The sequence below is a fragment of the Colias croceus genome, chromosome 27, assembly GCF_905220415.1.
Source record: "Colias croceus chromosome 27, ilColCroc2.1".
Lineage (NCBI taxonomy): Eukaryota > Metazoa > Arthropoda > Insecta > Lepidoptera > Pieridae > Colias > Colias croceus.
In genome coordinates this window covers 5191804-5210315 of record NC_059563.1, presented here as the reverse complement: position 1 = coordinate 5210315, position 18512 = coordinate 5191804, and the positions used below count along the sequence as shown (strand labels likewise).

The 18512-nt window shown below is 37.0% G+C and overlaps 1 protein-coding gene and 1 long non-coding RNA gene across 20 annotated transcripts in view; both read right to left on the bottom strand.

Moving 5' to 3' along the window:
- LOC123703764 (serine/threonine-protein kinase MARK2-like) overlaps nucleotides 1-18512 on the bottom strand; it is a 194426-nt gene that overhangs the window by 57399 nt on the left and 118515 nt on the right. The gene's annotated exons all lie outside the window — the stretch shown is intronic.
- LOC123703766 lies at nucleotides 6396-7759 on the bottom strand. Its single transcript, XR_006753037.1, has 2 exons — nucleotides 7351-7759; nucleotides 6396-7262 (listed from the first exon to the last, which is right to left on the bottom strand). It is a non-coding gene; the product is annotated as an uncharacterized LOC123703766 (long non-coding RNA).

Below are 18512 nucleotides of genomic sequence, written 5' to 3'. Positions count from 1 at the left end.
CAGTTGTTTCACTGTTAGATGTACATTAATCGACTAAGACTAGGGGATATATATTGCGGGTAAAACCGCAGTGCACAACTTGTAATATATAATTTGTTACATAAAATCCTTACGGTTTTATAATATAAACTACCAGTATCATTATTGCTCGCTAATATTTTTGAATGAAACATTAAAAAAATACTCCCAAGTTCTAATATACATATTTGTATACCTATGAAGAATTACAATATACCTAACATATTCCATTGTTTATTGCTAAATTAATAAACAACTGTATACATAGCCAATATCCAAGCATTAAAAATTGCTCTATAATATGCAATAGATATTTACTAATACCTACAGTACTCATAAAGGGCGTACAAATAATAAACTTACGTAATATCACAATAATATTGATCAACAGTGGTAACGCCAATATAATTAAAATAGTAAATGTAGAAATTAAATGTTTATTATTTGTGGTGTATTCCTTCATCCTTCCCTACATACGAGCACAACCAATCATCGCGCGCTATTTAGCGCTCGTCACGTGACCTACCTATGTCACGAACGACAGCCAGCAGTTCTCTCCGATCTTTAGCGAGGATCGGGACTCACCGCCGGAGAGCTTCCACGAGGCTCTCTAGATCATCAGGCATTGTGCTTTTGTAACACCACCGGGGTATCCCGTGCCCCGGCCCTTGGTCGCGCTCACCGCCGCGTGTGTGTTTGTGTGGAGTGTTGGACTGGACCCGTTCTTGCCCGCCGCGAGCTGGAGGACCCTGACCGCGTGGCGCGGCGTGTGTTCTGGACGCTACTCCCTCCGACGAGGTATGTGCCGTGTGTTCCCGTTCTCTCCGATCTTTCGCGAGGATCGGGACTCACCGCCGGAGAGCTTCCACGAGGCTCTCTAGATCATCAGGCATTGTGCTTTTGTAACACCCCCGGGGCATCCCGTGCCCCGGCCCTTGGTCGCGCTCACCGCCGCGTGTGTGTTTGTGTGGAGTGTTGGACTGGACCCGTTCTTGCCCGAGCTGGAGGACCCTGACCGCGTGGCGCGGCGTGTGTTCTGGACGCTACTCCCTCCGACGAGGTATGTGCCGTGTGTTCCCGTCTTTCCCCTCTTTGCTAACACCACGTTGATCTAAATACAGTCCACTTTTATATCGAGAATATATTTACTTATATTTTTTATATTGGCGCGACCATTGATTGGTACCTTCGATCCGGATAGTAATCATTTGATTGGTACCTTCGATCCGGATAGTAACCATAGAGTGGTCCATTACGAACCGGATAAAACCTGATGATTCCACCGCCCTTATTAGGATACTCATTGTGTAGGCCCTAATAAGCGTATTAGTAGTATCTTCAATGCGAAATACTATTTAAAATACCGCGTAGAACGACAGTGCGTCTTCTACTATTCATATAAAATATATTTTAAACCCGCCCTTATTAGGATACTCATCGTAGGCCCTAATAAGTGATTTAATAGTACATTCATTGTGAAATAACTATAACCGCATAGATCGACATTGCGTCATCTATTATTTTCCGCTTAAAATATATTTTATTCCGCCCGTGACATTAAGTTACGCGTATATTATTATTAAAATAGTTAATTAAAACTATATTCATATCGTTTATCCGCAGTTATAACGCTAAAATCATTATAAATCGAACATATTACATCATATTTATCTACGGTCTACCCGCACTCGAAATTTATCGAGTACCTACATTCCGCGATCCGCTGTTATAATCCGACCATATTGTAATTGCATAGTGCATACTCGGTTCTTATTACGCTTGCGTCACTGACCTACTTTATTTGGTCGTATTACTTGTTATTGTAACTTTTACTGTAACATTCTCAGTTTGAATATATACTTTTGTTATTAAAAATGCCGCCTAAGAAAATGACTAAGTTACCTGATAGTGACGCTTCGGATGTTAATGATTCGGAAGATATAAATGATTCGCAGTTATCCATGTTATTAGCTAAACGCGAAGTTATATTCGAAATGGTGCAACAAATGTATGATTTGTCTTTAAACGTTCATAACAACGCCTCGCTTATGGAAAGTTTCCTTGACGAGTGCGCGCAGATAGAATCACTACGTGAAAGATTTGAAAAATGTTTAGACGAATACAATACTCGCTTATTATCGTTAACACCTACCGCGAAACCTGATTATAAAAGTCTCGTTGCATTCGAGTCTTTATAAAGCAGAGTTATAAGAATTAAATCTCAATATTCGCAACCAAGTCCGTCACACGGAGATATTAATAATTTGCATAAAAATAGGCCTAAATTACCGCCTATCGAATTAGTACCATTTTCGGGTGATATTCGCTCATTTCCGCTGTTTCTTTCGAATTTTGAATCAATTGTTCATAACAATCCTGGCCTTACAGATGCCGAGCGTTTATATTATTTACTAGGTAAATTAACGGGGAAGGCCACAACTGTTATAGCTGGTATAACCCCCTCCGCTGAAAATTATAATTTAATTTTACAAACTTTAAAAGATAAATATGATGATAAACTTATGTTAGTTTCCGCGTATTTAAATCAAATGTTTGATTTTAAACCTTTGCATTGTGCGTCCGCAACAAACTTTGATTTATTTACAGATAACTTTATTAGCGCAGTGCGCGCCTTACAAAATATAAAGTTAGATAATATTACAGATTTAATGATTGTTCATATCGCGCTGAAGAAGTTAGACTCAGACACTGTTCGCGCTTTCGAGACTGAGTTTGGTAGTGAAATGCCTACTTTTGATAACTTAGTTCAATTTATTCAAACTCGTGCGAAGGTATTAGAACGCATTCATCCTTCCACAAATTCGGGAATAAATAAACCGCCTCGAAAGAATAATAATTATAACCGCAGTTCAAATAATACTTCTTCCGCACCGCCTAAGACGTATCAGTCTTACGTAACAACAGCTGATTCCGCTTATAGTTGTCTTTGTAAAAATATTACGCATCAACATTTATATAAATGTTCGAGTTTTCATAAAATGAGTCCGCAGGAACGTTTGAAATACGTAAAGGATAGAAACGCGTGTATAAATTGTCTCAGTATAAAACATCGAGTCTCTAGCTGCTCGTCTAATTCTAATTGTCGCGTTTGTAAATTAAAACATCATACAATGTTACATTTGAAACGCGAATCTTCCATACCCGCGCCTGCGTCTCACCCCCCGCCGCGCAGCACACCGCCGTTGCCTGCGCCGTCGCCGCCGTCGGGCGAGTGCGTCCGCTCTGACATTGCGCTATGTACCGCTAGTTATACAGCTGATACTGATAACGCATTTCTATGCAACCCGCCCGCGAATAAACAACATACTATTTTATTATCAACCGCTGAAGTCGTAGCTTATAATTGTAAAGGTGAACGGCTTATTATTCGCGCGCTTTTAGATTCCGCTTCGCAAAGTCACTTCATTACGAATGAATGTTGTGAACGCTTAGGTATTAAACCGCAGAAAACCGAACGTACTATTATTAAGGGGTTCGGTGGTTCAGAAAAAATTATAAATAGTAATTCCGTAAATATAAAATTTTATTCGCGTCTTGACAACAACATATCTTTTAATATTTCACCGCTAGTTGTTGATCATGTTACGGATTTATTACCGACCGCTGTTGTAGACACTACTGTCTTATCGCATATTTCGCATTTACCGCTCGCAGATGAGAGTTTTGGTACGCCAAATACAATCGATTTATTAATCGGTGCTTCTCTGTTCCCTCATCTGCTTCTCCCCGACGTAGTTCATGCATCTCGTGACTCGTCGGCGCCCGCTGCATTGCGCACGGTGTTAGGCTATGTAATAATGGGTTCAGTACCCACCATACCTAACATACACAAACCGCCCTTGACGTGTTGTCACGTTCAAGAGACCGCCGCTATTGACTCATTAGTCAGGCGTTTCTGGGAGCTCGAGGAGCTTCCTACCGCACCGCCCGTTCAGCATCCCGATGATGTTGAATGTGAAGAATATTATAAATCAACTACAACCCGCGACCCCGTGAGTGGCAGATATATTGTTTCGCTTCCATTTAAGGATGATTTCTACACTCTCGGTGACTCATTTAATAATGCTCGCAAACGTTTCATGTGTCTTGAAAGAAAGCTACAGGCTTCACCTAAATTAAGGTTGGCATATGATGACGTCATAAAAGATCTATTATTTTCCGCTTAAAATATATTTTATTCCGCCCGTGACATTAAGTTACGCGTATATTATTATTAAAATAGTTAATTAAAACTATATTCATATCGTTTATCCGCAGTTATAACGCTAAAATCATTATAAATCGAACATATTACATCATATTTATCTACGGTCTACCCGCACTCGAAATTTATCGAGTACCTACATTCCGCGATTCGCTGTTATAGTCCGACCATATTGTAATTGCATAGTGCATACTCGGTTCTTATTACGCTTGCGTCATTGACCTACTTTATTTGGTCGTATTACTTGTTATTGTAACTTTTATTGTAACATTCTCTGTTTGTTATTAAAAATGCCGCCTAAGAAAATGACTAAGTTACCTGATAGTGACGCTTCGGATGTTAATGATTCGGAAGATATAAACGATTCGCAGTTATCCATGTTATTGGCTAAACGCGAAGTTATATTCGAAATGGTGCAACAAATGTATGATTTGTCTTTAAACGTTCATAACAACGCCTCGCTTATGGAAAGTTTCCTTGACGAGTCCGCGCAGATAGAATCATTACGCGATGATTATAAGCAATGTTTAGATGAATATAATATTCGTTTGTTATCATTAATTCCCGCCGCGAAACCTGATTATAAAAGCCTCGTTGCATTCGAGTCTTTGTATAGCAGGATTAAAAGAATTAAATCGCAATATTCGCAACCATGTCCGTCACACGGAGATATTAATAATTTGCATAAAAATAGGCCTAAATTACCGCCTATCGAATTAGTACCATTTTCGGGTGATATTCGCTCATTTCCGCTGTTTCTTTCGAATTTTGAATCAATTGTTCATAACAATCCCGGCCTTACAGATGCCGAGCGTTTATATTATTTACTAGGTAAATTAACGGGGAAGGCCACAACTGTTATAGCTGGTATAACCCCCTCCGCTGAAAATTATAATTTAATTTTACAAACTTTAAAAGATAAATATGATGATAAACGTATGTTAGTTTCCGCGTATTTAAATCAAATGTTTGATTTTAAACCTTTGCATTGTGCGTCCGCAACAAACTTTGATTTATTTACAGATAACTTTATTAACGCAGTGCGCGCCTTACAAAATATGAAGTTAGATAATATTACAGATTTAATGATTGTTCATATCGCGTTGAAGAAGTTACACTGAAAAAACGTGACGGCTATAAATAAACAAGTTGCTGCTATTTACAACCGAGTAACTTGCTTCGGAGGGAGCCTGCAAAGTTTGTTGCTAAAATTATACAAGTCAACTTTGTTAACGTATGTTGGTAATATAAACCCACTAAGCTGGTCAAAAAATACGTATTAAAGGTTTGTTGCTTTTAACCTATTCACTCAGTAAATATAACTTACCTACTTACTATAGTGAATCGCGTTACTCTGTTAACAATACCCAACGTGCTCTGTTGTTTTTAGCAAAGTTGTTTCGTAAAACTAGCTAAGTAACACGATAATGTTAATCATATTTATTGGGTAGGGACAGCCAATCTACTTTGTTACTTCTACTCAATTGAAAATTTGTATACGTAGCCAAGTTACTGGGTACTGTCAATCGTGTTCATTGGTTAACTATAACTAAATATACTCTGTTCTTTCTAGTCAATTAAGATTGGTATATTTAGCCAAGTTACTTTGTATTCTTAGGCGGGTTTATTAGGTAACCATAGCTAAAATACTTTGTTGCAAGTACTAATTCAAACGACACATATTAAGCTATATATTTTCAGTATAAGCTGACCTGTGAATGTTTGTAAAACCTATACAAGGTGTAACAGAAAGGGGATATACACATCCGAACAGGGCGTGATGCACTGATGAAACTGAACAACGTTTCCCAAGGAAAATGGGTCGAAAGATGAAAAAAAATTAAACCTCTCCATTATTTTCATCTTTTGACATTATGTTCTTTGGGAAAATTGTTCAGTTTCATCAGTAGGTACATCACGCCCTGCTTAGATGTGTAACCCTTTTCTGTTACACCCTGTATGCAATGTGAAGTCAGCTCATACTGAAAATATTTACCTAGTTCGATATGTTGTCATTTGTACCATTATTAGTGCAGGGGGCAAAATTTTGGCATGTCGGAAAAAAAGCCAATGAAACGTTCATGTAGGAAAATAACACTCATTTTACCGACACACCAAAAACTTATAAGAAACTGAAAGAAAATTATGCACATTAATGAAATTAGCTTTATTCAGTACACGATACAATCATTTCAAGTAACATACTACTTACACTTAGATACTACTACTTTTAAAAATAGTACACAATTCACAATGTCAAGAAACAATAACTATTTTGTGTTTTAATTTTCACAATAACAGGGTTAAATATAAATCATGAGTAAACTTTTAAGGAATGACTCACACTACGAAACTGAACAACTTTGATTAGGTCTATACCTAATCCAAAGCCAAATCCAACATCGTAAAAGAAATATCAGCTGTTTCATATACAAAAGTGGAATAATCTACTCTGCCAAAATCTACGGAACAGCTGATTTTATTTCGCGATGTTGGAGTTTGTTCTATAATGAAAGTGGTTTAGGTTTGTTTACATAAAAACAAATAACCATTATGGTAATGTAAGCAAGTTACTACATCTAAATATTGTACTTATATGTATTTGATAAGTCAAAAGTTTAGGCAAAAACTATAGAATAAGTTAGGAGAATAAGTAATCTTTTTGATCTAATAATTTTATTACAACCCAACAAGTAAAACCGTTATTTTAAACATTTGAATTTATTCTCATTGAAACATAATTCACATTCGTCGTCGGGAAAATGATCATAAATGCTAAAACTTAAACATTTTTTGCACCAAAAAAAAAATTAAAGTACAATAAGCTCTTTACATATTATATGGGAACTATATCCTACCTAATGTAATTTACTAAAGTAATAGGTATTTAATAAAGTAATAAGTATATGACAATATCTTGCTTGATCAGAAGTAACTTACTAATTCAAATATTTTTGGCTTGATTGTGGGGAAGCTTTCAGTGATATATTGTCCTTTGGTTTTCACAATCTTTTTCTAGCTGTAAAAAATAAAAAAAAACCTAAGTAAATATTATACAAAAGTAATTAAACTAAAGCAGACAAAAAATTCAAAAAAATTGAACTCACCAGAAGATATCATTTGGGTTTTTTAAGAGCCGCATATTCATTGTATTGAGGTATTGGAGCTATAGTTAACTATTTTGCAGCAATTAGCTTTGTCTCTGTAGAGTCTTGCCACTTTAGTTCTACGGCTGTCCATGGCTGTTTTTGAGCCCTAATAGTTTGTCTTCTGCATCTTGCTCTTCTATAATAGTTTGAATTAAAATGATGATGAAAAGTTTTTAATGTAAATTTGAATCTGCCTTGTAGGTGCTGAGGCGGCGCTTCAACAGACACGTTCGTCACTCGACTATGATTTGATAGAAATGGCTGACTTTGCGGGCTACGCAGCCAATTCCTTCTTTCATTTTTATCAAGTTACTCGGTCAAAAATAGTATTCGCTCCATTGTTAATTGCCGAGCTGTGCTTATCTCCCAATAGATAAGTTATTTGTTTGTTTTTAAGTAAGAAACTCGGTTATATGCATCATAGAAAGTTATTTAATTTTAGCCAATTAATATTATGTCTAAATTTAAATGATTTACTTGTCATTCAATCATTATGTAAGCTTGTTTATTTTTAACCGAACTCTGTGTAAATAGTAGCCAACTATGGTTAAGTCTAAAATTAAATAACTTGCTTATCATTAAATAATAACGTAAGCTTGTCTATTTTGAACCTAATTCGGTAAAGGTAATATTGACCGAGTCGGTAATTTTGAAATAAATAAGTACTTTTTTAATAATAGCCGAGAATATTTAGCAATACTTGCTTGTATAATACTAGCAAAGCTTTAATGCATATTTTAAATATGTCTTAATTGAATGCAGCAGAATAATTTTTAACCGAGCTAAATTGGTACTTTGCTAAAGAAAATTTTTCTCAGTGTAGACTCAGATACTGTTCGCGCTTTCGAGACTGAGTTTGGTAGTGAAATGCCTACTTTTGATAACTTAGTTCAATTTATTCAAACTCGTGCGAAGGTATTAGAACGCATTCATCCTTCCACAAATTCGGGAATAAATAAACCGCCTCAAAAGAATAATAATTATAACCGCAGTTCAAATAATACTTCTTCCGCACCGCCTAAGACGTATCAGTCTTACGTAACAACAGCTGATTCCGCTTATAGTTGTCTTTGTAAAAATATTACGCATCAACATTTATATAAATGTTCGAGTTTTCATAAAATGAGTCCGCAGGAACGTTTGAAATACGTAAAGGATAGAAACGCGTGTATAAATTGCCTCAGTATAAAACATCGAGTTTCTAGTTGCTCATCTTATTCTAATTGTCGCGTTTGTAAATTAAAACATCATACAATGTTACATTTGAAACGCGAATCTTCCATACCCGCGCCTGCGTCTCATCCCCCGCCGCGCAGCACACCGCCGTTGCCTGCGCCGTCGCCGCCGTCGGGCGAGTGCGTCCGCTCTGACGTAGCGCTATTTACCGCTAGCTATACAGCTGATACTGATAACGCATTTCAATGCAACGCGCCCGCGATTAAACAATGTACTATTTTATTATCAACCGCTGAAGTCGTAGCTTATAATTGTAAAGGTGAACGGCTTATTATTCGCGCGCTTTTAGATTCCGCTTCGCAAAGTCACTTCATTACGAATGAATGTTGTGAACGTTTAGGTATTAAACCGCAGAAAACCGAACGTACTATTATTAAGGGGTTCGGTGGTTCAGAAAAAATTATAGATAGTAATTCCGTAAATATAAAATTTTATTCGCGTCTTGACAACAACATATCTTTTAATATTTCACCGCTAGTTGTTGATCATGTTACGGATTTATTACCTACCGCTGTTATAGACACTTCTGTCTTATCGCATATTTCGCATTTACCGCTCGCAGATGAGAGTTTTGGTACGCCAAATAAAATCGATTTATTAATCGGTGCTTCTCTGTTCCCTCATCTGCTTCTCCCCGACGTAGTTCATGCATCTCGTGACTCGTCGGCGCCCGCTGCATTGCGCACGGTGTTAGGCTATGTAATAATGGGTTCAGTACCCACCATACCTAACATACATAAACCGCCCTTGACGTGTTGTCACGTTCAAGAGACCGCCGCTATTGACTCATTAATCAGGCGTTTCTGGGAGCTCGAGGAGCTTCCTACCGCACCGCCCGTTCAACATCCCGATGATGTTGAATGTGAAGAATATTATAAATTAACTACAACCCGCGACCCCGTGAGTGGCAGATATATCGTTTCGCTCCCATTTAAGGATCATTTCTACACTCTCGGTGACTCATTTAATATTGCCCGCAAACGTTTCATGTGCCTTGAAAGAAAGCTACAGGCTTCACCTAAATTAAGGTTGGCATATGATGACGTCATAAAGGATTATCTAACGAAGAATTATATTTCACCCGCGCCTCCGTATGATCCGCGTGACCCTACACCTATTTATATTATACCGCATCACGCTGTTCTGCGCGAGGATAAATCGTCGACTAAGCTGCGCATGGTTTTAGATGCTAGCATGCCAACTTCTGGAAGCCAGCGTTCGTTGAATGACCTTCTGCATGTTGGGCCGAATTTACAAGGCAATTTGTTTACAATAATTTTAGGTTTTCGTCTCCACGCGATTGCCATGACCGCCGATTGCCGCCAACAATTCCTGCAGATATTCGTGCGTGAGTTTGATCGTCGTTTTCAATGTTTTTTATATCGTTTCAGCCCGCAGGATCCGCTACTTCTTTATCAATTTAATCGAGTTTGCTTCGGCATCAAGTCTAGTCCTTATCATGCACTGCGCACGGTAAGACAGCTCGTAGAAGATGACGGCGCGAAATATCCGCTCGCGAGTAGCATTGCGTCTTCCTCGTTGTATATGGATGATATCGCCTTCTCTATTCCCACGGAATGTGAAGCAGTTTCCGCGTCGCAGCAGCTCATCGATTTGTTTAAGGGAGCTCAGTGGGATCTAGTTAAATGGAATAGTAATAGTAAAAATGTGTTAGATAATCTTCCCGCTTCGCACAAACTTTTACCCTCCGCGGTAGAGTTTGATAAGACCGTGCAACATAAATTACTTGGTCTGCATTGGTCTACTGTTGATGATTGTTTTTATTTTAAAATTACCGCACCCGCCGATGTGATGTGCACTAAGCGCTCCATCTTGTCAACTATCGCCCGTCTGTGGGACATGATGGGCTTCGTTGCTCCCACAGTCGTGTATAACATCCCATCAGATAATTTCTACCATATTTCTGGTATTGAAAATCCCGCTGACTTTCTTTCGCGTGGCATTACGCCACAAAATCTCGTCTCGCACCCTCTGTGGTTCCAAGGACCCCAGTGGGCTCGTTCGGACCCATCTGAATGGCCTCTTAGGAGTCTCGATGGTGAGTCTATTGCAGACATTCCCGAACGAAAATTATTCGCGCACACTGTGTGCCCGCCTATAAAGCATTGCGCTTTATACGATACCGCCCTTCGCGTCTCGTCGCGTAGCGTATTTTATATTTATAGGTTCCTTATATTGTTACCCCGCCGCGGTGTTATGATGACCGTAGAGGAACCTAATTTCGCTGTAAATAAAATTATTCCCGCCCTGCAAAATAAATATTTTGCAGAGGAGTATTCTAATATACTCTATTATAAATTTTATTCGCAGGCCTTCAAACGCTTGAAGCCTTTTAAAATTCGCAACAGACTTATCCTCATCGGACGTCTAAGCGATACCGCCCTGGAATATGCACATAAGCATCCAGTGATATTACCGCACAATGATCATCTAATCATCATGATCATTGATTATTATCATATTAAATATATGAATATTATAACGCATTTGTTTCGTGTTATTTTAGTTACCGCGCTTTTATTAGCATTACCCGCGCCGCAAGTCAAATCTGATCACGTCAGTTTGCTTGATAGGCATTCGCTACTGGACAAGTTAGTTCAGTCGTTTTGGAAACGTTGGAGAATGAAATACTTACACGGTCTGCAGGTTAGGAAGAAATGGAATACGCCTTCCACACCTATTACTCCTGGAACGGTCGTGGTTGTAATAAATGATAATGCACCGCCCCTAACCTGGGCTTTAGCCGTCGTAGAGAAAGTACATCCTTCAAAGGACGACGTCGCGCGCGTTTGTACAGTTAGAACCGCCAAGGGAACTTACCTTCGCCCGGTCGTTCGTTTATGTCCGCTTCCAAGACAATAGTTATATCGCATTAATGTATTACCGCAGTTAGTTAAGTTTAATTTTAAGTTTTTGCACCGCTTTCGTTATAATTTCTTAGTTATAACTTATAATACCGCCGTGACTTTAGGAATTTTTTATACTCCGCTCGCATTACGCGATCCTAGAGTCATAGAATTTGTTAGTTATATTTTCCGCCGTGACTTTTAGGATTTTTTATTATCCCGCTCGCATTATGCGCTCCTGGAGCCATAGAATTTGCTATTTATATTACCGCCGTGGCTTTTAGGACTTTATTAACCCGCGCGCATTATGCGATCCTAGAGTCATAGTTTTTCGCTGTATCTTATGATTGGTTTTAAATGGTGACCCATTTAGGGCGGGTGGATATGGTAACGCCAATATAATTAAAATAGTAAATGTAGAAATTAAATGTTTATTATTTGTGGTGTATTCCTTCATCCTTCCCTACATACGAGCACAACCAATCATCGCGCGCTATTTAGCGCTCGTCACGTGACCTACCTATGTCACGAACGACAGCCAGCAGTTCTCTCCGATCTTTAGCGAGGATCGGGACTCACCGCCGGAGAGCTTCCACGAGGCTCTCTAGATCATCAGGCATTGTGCTTTTGTAACACCACCGGGGTATCCCGTGCCCCGGCCCTTGGTCGCGCTCACCGCCGCGTGTGTGTTTGTGTGGAGTGTTGGACTGGACCCGTTCTTCCCCGCCGCGAGCTGGAGGACCCTGACCGCGTGGCGGCAGCGTGTGTTCTGGACGCTACTCCCTCCGATGAGGTATGTGCCGTGTGTTCCCGTCTTTCCCCTCTTTTGCGAACACCACGTTGATCTAAATACAGTCCACTTTATATCGAGAATATATTTACGTATATTTTTTATATTGGCGCGACCAAACAGTAAATAACGCAATCAATGCACCAAGGCTGTTATTATGTATTATTAATAATTGTTCTTATATACTGGTCATTTGTTTGAAAGACAATCGTTTGCGCTTTTTTTCGTTTGCGCTTTTTTGCGTTTGCTTGTTTATTTCAGCGTCTTCCGCTTAATTCGATACGAAAATTCGTTATTGTAAAGATTTTTAGTTGAATAGTGAAAATGAAACATAAGGTACTCAAACAGAGTCAAAAGACCATACAATACAATGTATCCTAGATCTTACAAACTTTTTTTCGATCAACCATCATTAAGGGCTGATTTTTCAATCCTTGGTTATTAACCAATTACTCGTCGAGTAACGTACTAAACTACCATTTCAAAAATGTATTCTTTGGCCGTATTTGACAGTTTACGGGTGACATTTTAATATTATCGTGTAATACTTTATTGGGCGGATAAGTTTTAACTATGGATTGATAAAATCGGCCCTTAATCTATTTAAAATTTAAACTATAACTATGCCTCTAAATCCATTTCCCAAAAAACAATTCTCCTATAAAACTTCACCCTGACAATTTCATACAAAAAAAAACTACCATCGCTATATTACGTAATATCCCTGAGAAATTATTGTGTACGTGTAAAAATGTATAAAAACGTGTAACTTCGGCTCGACATAATTAGCATACAACACGCGATTTGATACTGAACACAAGTTTTAATATATTATTTGTAGGAAAAATATCATTTGCATATATTTTTGCGCTTAAAATATCGTGTATAACACGCTTTTATTTATCTTCATCTGTCTGTTTGTATGTAAACGACTTTATATTCGATTTTGACCTACTTTAAACGGACAGATTTAATTCAAACTTTGTACATATATCAAAGATCGGTGACAATACAATGATTCCTAGAGTTTAAATTAAAGCGTGCATTTTTTTCAACTACATATTTTTATTATCTACATTTAATATTATAAAGCTGAAGAGTTTGTTTGTTTGAACGCGCTCATCTTAGGAACTACTGGTCCGATTTAAAAAATATTTCGGTGTTAGATAGCCCATTTATTGAGGAAGGCTATAGGCTATATGTTGTAACATGAGCGAAGCACTGCGGGTAAAACCGCGGGGCTGTAGCTAGTATTGAATAACAATGAATGTAGAGGATTACTGTATACGTGTCTCTTTATAATAAGCTTACCTATTATCTTCACAGTTTACAATTTTATAAACCCACGCTATCCTATGAATAGAAATAACATGTTTTACTGTGATCTAATATTATTTTTTATTCTAATAATATTACACTGTCATTTCTCTCTTATATTTCATTGCATAATCTCTTAACTTATTAAAAAAAAATGTTACACGCATTCGTACGCAAACGAATTTACAAATTGAAGTAGGTAGGTACCTAGGTACTACACAATACTACATTTTAAACAGCTACGACTTGATATCAAATTTTCTTTCATTTCATAAACGATATCTACTAAAATATAAAAGAACAATAGAACAGAAAAATTAATTCTCCTAAGTACCAAGGTAATTAAAAGCTGAAGTATGTTATCAATGACACAAAAAAATCTTTTAACCAAACACAAAAAAAAATCTACTCTAATACTAATACAAATTACTAAAAAAAAAAAACAATATATTATATGCATGCATCTAAAAGAATTACCAGATATCTTCCCTTCACCCCCATGTCGATCCTCACTCTAACATTGAACACAGGCTGCGCACGATTCGATTTTATACCACAATAATAGACAATAATTTTTACATCACACACGTTTCCTTGTTTTTAAGCAGCTTCTATTCGTCACAGAATCACGAGACGAAATAATTTAAGTTTATAAAAGTTAATGCCATAATTTTAAGTTTATAAATCTTTAAATATTTTAGTTTTTGCACTGTAAGTCTTCAATATCACCATATACTTATTGCACTTATTATTTGTGTACATGTACTTAAAATAATTGTGTTTAATATCTTGGAAGTAGTATACTATAGGTACCTACCTAATATCACTGAAAATAAAAAGAAGTCAAGATGTTTGTAAATTCAATGCAACTCGTGTTGTCGAATTATTCTAATCTAGCAAATACAAAAAGCAAAAATATATTTAAAAAACTAGCTTTCCACCAGCGACATCGCCCGCGCAGTCAAAGAAAAACCCGCATAGTTCCCGTTCCCGTGGGATTTCCGGGATAAAACCTATCCTATATCCTTTCTCGGTTATCAAAATATCTCTATACCAAATTTCATGCAAATTGGTTCAGTAGTTAAGGCGTGATTGAGTAACAGACAGACAGACAGAGTTACTTTCGCATTTATAATATTACTAGCGGTCCGCCCCGGCTTCGCCCGTGGTACATGTTTACATTTTCTCTACATAAGATCCATCCTCGTACTTCAAGAAATATAATAACAAAAGAATTATCGAAATCGGTTCAGCCGTTCTCGAGTTATGCGCTTACCAACACATTTTTAACCGACTTCAAAAAAAAGGAGGAGGTTATCAATTCGGCCGGTATATTTTTTTTTTTTTTTTTATGTATGTACACCGATTACTCCGAGGTTTCTGAACCGATTTACGTGATTCTTTTTTTGTTCGATGCGGGATGGTGTCGAATTGGTCCCATAAAAATTTTATTCGGATAGGCCCAGTAGTTTTTATTTTATGAGCATTTTTGTCTGTAGGTATTTGTAAATTTTGCAAGTGCAAGTTTGAAGTCGGTTGTTTTTAACGCAGTTATCACTTGTGCGATTCATTTTTATATATAAGAAGTATGGATATTCCTAGAAAAAAATCTCATTTAAAAACCGTCAAATAGGCTATCAAGGATCTTATCAGCAAGTGTTGAAATCGGCTCTTAGTAAAACAAATACATGTTTCCTTTTAGTTTTCAACTATTATTCATAGAAGTTCAGTAATACATAAACATATTATCTAATCTCTTCCTCATACGATAAAGGTAAAAGTTTCTGAGTATGTAATATGTATGTATGTTGGTTTGTTTCTCTTTTAAGCGAAAACTTCTATTGAAGAATGAAACAAATAATAATATTAACTTTTACCTGCGGGTGAAACCGCGCGACACAGCTAGTAAACTAACACCTAGTTACTACGTCACAAGCGAACCGGGCTGCATCGGCCATCGATCGACTTACTAACCTATTGACTATTGAGAACCATTTACCGGCCACTTGTTTATTTTTAGCTGAATTACTATGTGCCATTTACGGCATGTTTTATTGTATTTTGTACACCGTATAAGATAAGCCCATTTATTTATTTTCATTTCACATTATATACTATAGGTAGGTACCTATGCGTAATGTTTATCATGTTTAATCCCAACGGTTTCGAGGTAAATAGATGATCAACATAGTGACATTAACAATAATAAAGCAATGTAAATAGATTTTTGAAGTGAAACTTCTTTACTGCGCGTTTAAAATATAAAGTTTCACTTTTGACCAGGGCTCGGAACCGGTTTGAAAAGAGCGGTTAATTTAGATTATATACCGGTAAATATATCGTTCCTTCATTTACCGGTTAAACAGGTGAACTGTTTATAAGTAACCCAAATGATTAAGGTTACCGGTTACTTCTGCACAAACGGTTTTGACACCCAAATTAACCGGTTAATTCCTTTATTATTTTTGCCTCATTTTTTAACGCTTGCCTCAAGATAAAGTGATTCTAATATCTAGTATACAATTAATATAATAAATCTGTAGAAGGGTCAATTCTGTACATTGAAAATATTGAAAAAATAAATACCAGGGGGTGTTACTGGATCGATACCAAACCCAAATATGTGATTAAAAAAATTTTTGTCTGTCTGTCTGTCTGTCTGTATGTTCAGGCATCACGTGAAAACTAACGGTTCGATTTCGATGAAACTTGGTATAATTATACTTTATTATCCTGGGCATAAAATAGAATACTTTTTATCCCGGAAAAATACGTAGAAAAAAATAAATCTTAATTTTTCCGCGCGGACGGAGTCGCGGGTGGAAGCTAGTATCTAATATATCTAATATATTCTATTCTAAAATATAGTTTGTAAGTATGGATGTATGGATGTATGGATGTATGGATGTATGGATGTATGGATGTATGGATGTTTGTTACTCTTTCACGTAAAAACTACTGAACCGATTACAATGAAATTTAGCACACATGTAAAGGGTAACTTGGATTAACACATAGGATAGTTTTAATCCCGGAAATCCTACGGGAACGGGAACTATGCGGGTTTTCCTTTGCAAACGCGGGCGAAGCCGCGGGCGGAAATCTAGTTATCATATAAACTAAAATTGCGAACTTGAGTGCGATTAAGAATTTTGTAACTAAATGACTTCGCAACGTCCAGGCCCGTCGAGCGAGGGTAGCGGGGGCCGAGGATCCTTACGGAACTTGGTTTTAACCGGTTAATTTTCACCACCAAAACCAATATTAATGAAAAACCGGTATTTCGCATAAACCGGTAAAAACCGGTAAAGTGCAACCTTTAACCTAAATCAATTTCGGTTTGGGGTCAATGACCGAAACCGGTTAAGAATTTAAACCGGTTTCCGAGCCCTGCTTTTGACACGTGTGCTCAGCACGCATGCTCTTTCTATTGGTTTCACGATTACGAGAAGTATTTTTATTTCCTAACTAGCTGTGCCCGCGACTTCGTCCGCGTGGAATAGTGACTGCATAGTAGTTACTAATTAAATTAATTATTGAGTAAACACGTACTACCATAAATAATTAAAAGAACTGATAGTAAAATTTATTACCGAACTGAGCTAAAAAATAAAAAAAATAAATGCCTAATTAATTTTCTACGTATTTCTTTTAAATTATGTCATATTATTTTTAAGCACCAGGGGGGAGGCGAGCAAATTTCTTCCTTCCTTGTATGGATGTTATTAACAATGTAGGTATCGTGCAGCAACTGATCAGCTTAATCGATACTCAGTTTTTATCAAATCCAGCACCAAATCCAAATCAGATCTTTCCTGTCTCACGCCTGTAGTAACTAAACCGTTTAGACCGTGCAATAAAAATTAAATAGAAAAAAAAAACCCAACGCAACGAAGAAAAGTGCATAGAAAAAGGAATAAATAATTTCACAAACTTCCCGACGATCTTTAAAAATGAATACCATTTTAAATATTTATAAAAAAAAAACAAAGTCGTCGGGGCTGCCATGCCAACATTATCATAATATATATATCATATATACCTCTATAAATATTTTTTTATAATGGTACTTAATTTTTAAGATCGTCGGGAAGTTTGAAAAATGATTTATTCCTTTATGTTCGTTGCTTTGGGATTTTTTTTTTAATTTTAAAATTTTTAAACTTCGGTTTCTTATTTTCATGTAATATTTTCAAGTGAGCGAGACCGAACTATCAAATGTACCTCCATATTACATTCCTACATCATATTGATTTGGGCCGTAACCGTGCCCAAATTGTAATGGACCACAGTGGCAAAAGAAGTGGTATATTTAAGAAAAAAAATTCCAAGGGCCAGGCCTATGTGGCTTTGAGTAGAGTTCAAAATTTCCAGGGTGTGGCTATCCTCTCGCTCCCATATCTCCTCTTCTTTCACAGACTTTCAACCCTTCCCTTTCCACCCCTAGTAAATGGCAGAACCAATTTTGATGTAAACCATATTATCTAATTGTACCTATATGTACATTGTACACGTCATATCCTGTCGTTTGATGCTCCATTTGGTTTATTTATACCCACTGTCGCCCCTAAAGTGCCCTAAATGTAATAAACGGATGAACCGATTTCGATAAAATATGACTAATTGTAATTCACACTTTGCCCTTTCATATGCCCCGCTTGAGTATATAATTTGACCACATTCGATTATTGTTCATTCCCACTTTTACCGCTGTACCCAATCTAATAAATGGATTAACCGAATTGGATAAAAATATAACTAACTGTACTTCACCCGTTATGCACTTTCATTTGATATGTCACTTGGGTATATTTGACAATATTCGTTTTTTTCATTCCCACTTTTACCCATATATGTATAGGTATAATAAATGGATGAACCGATTTTGATTAAATATGTCTAATTATAAT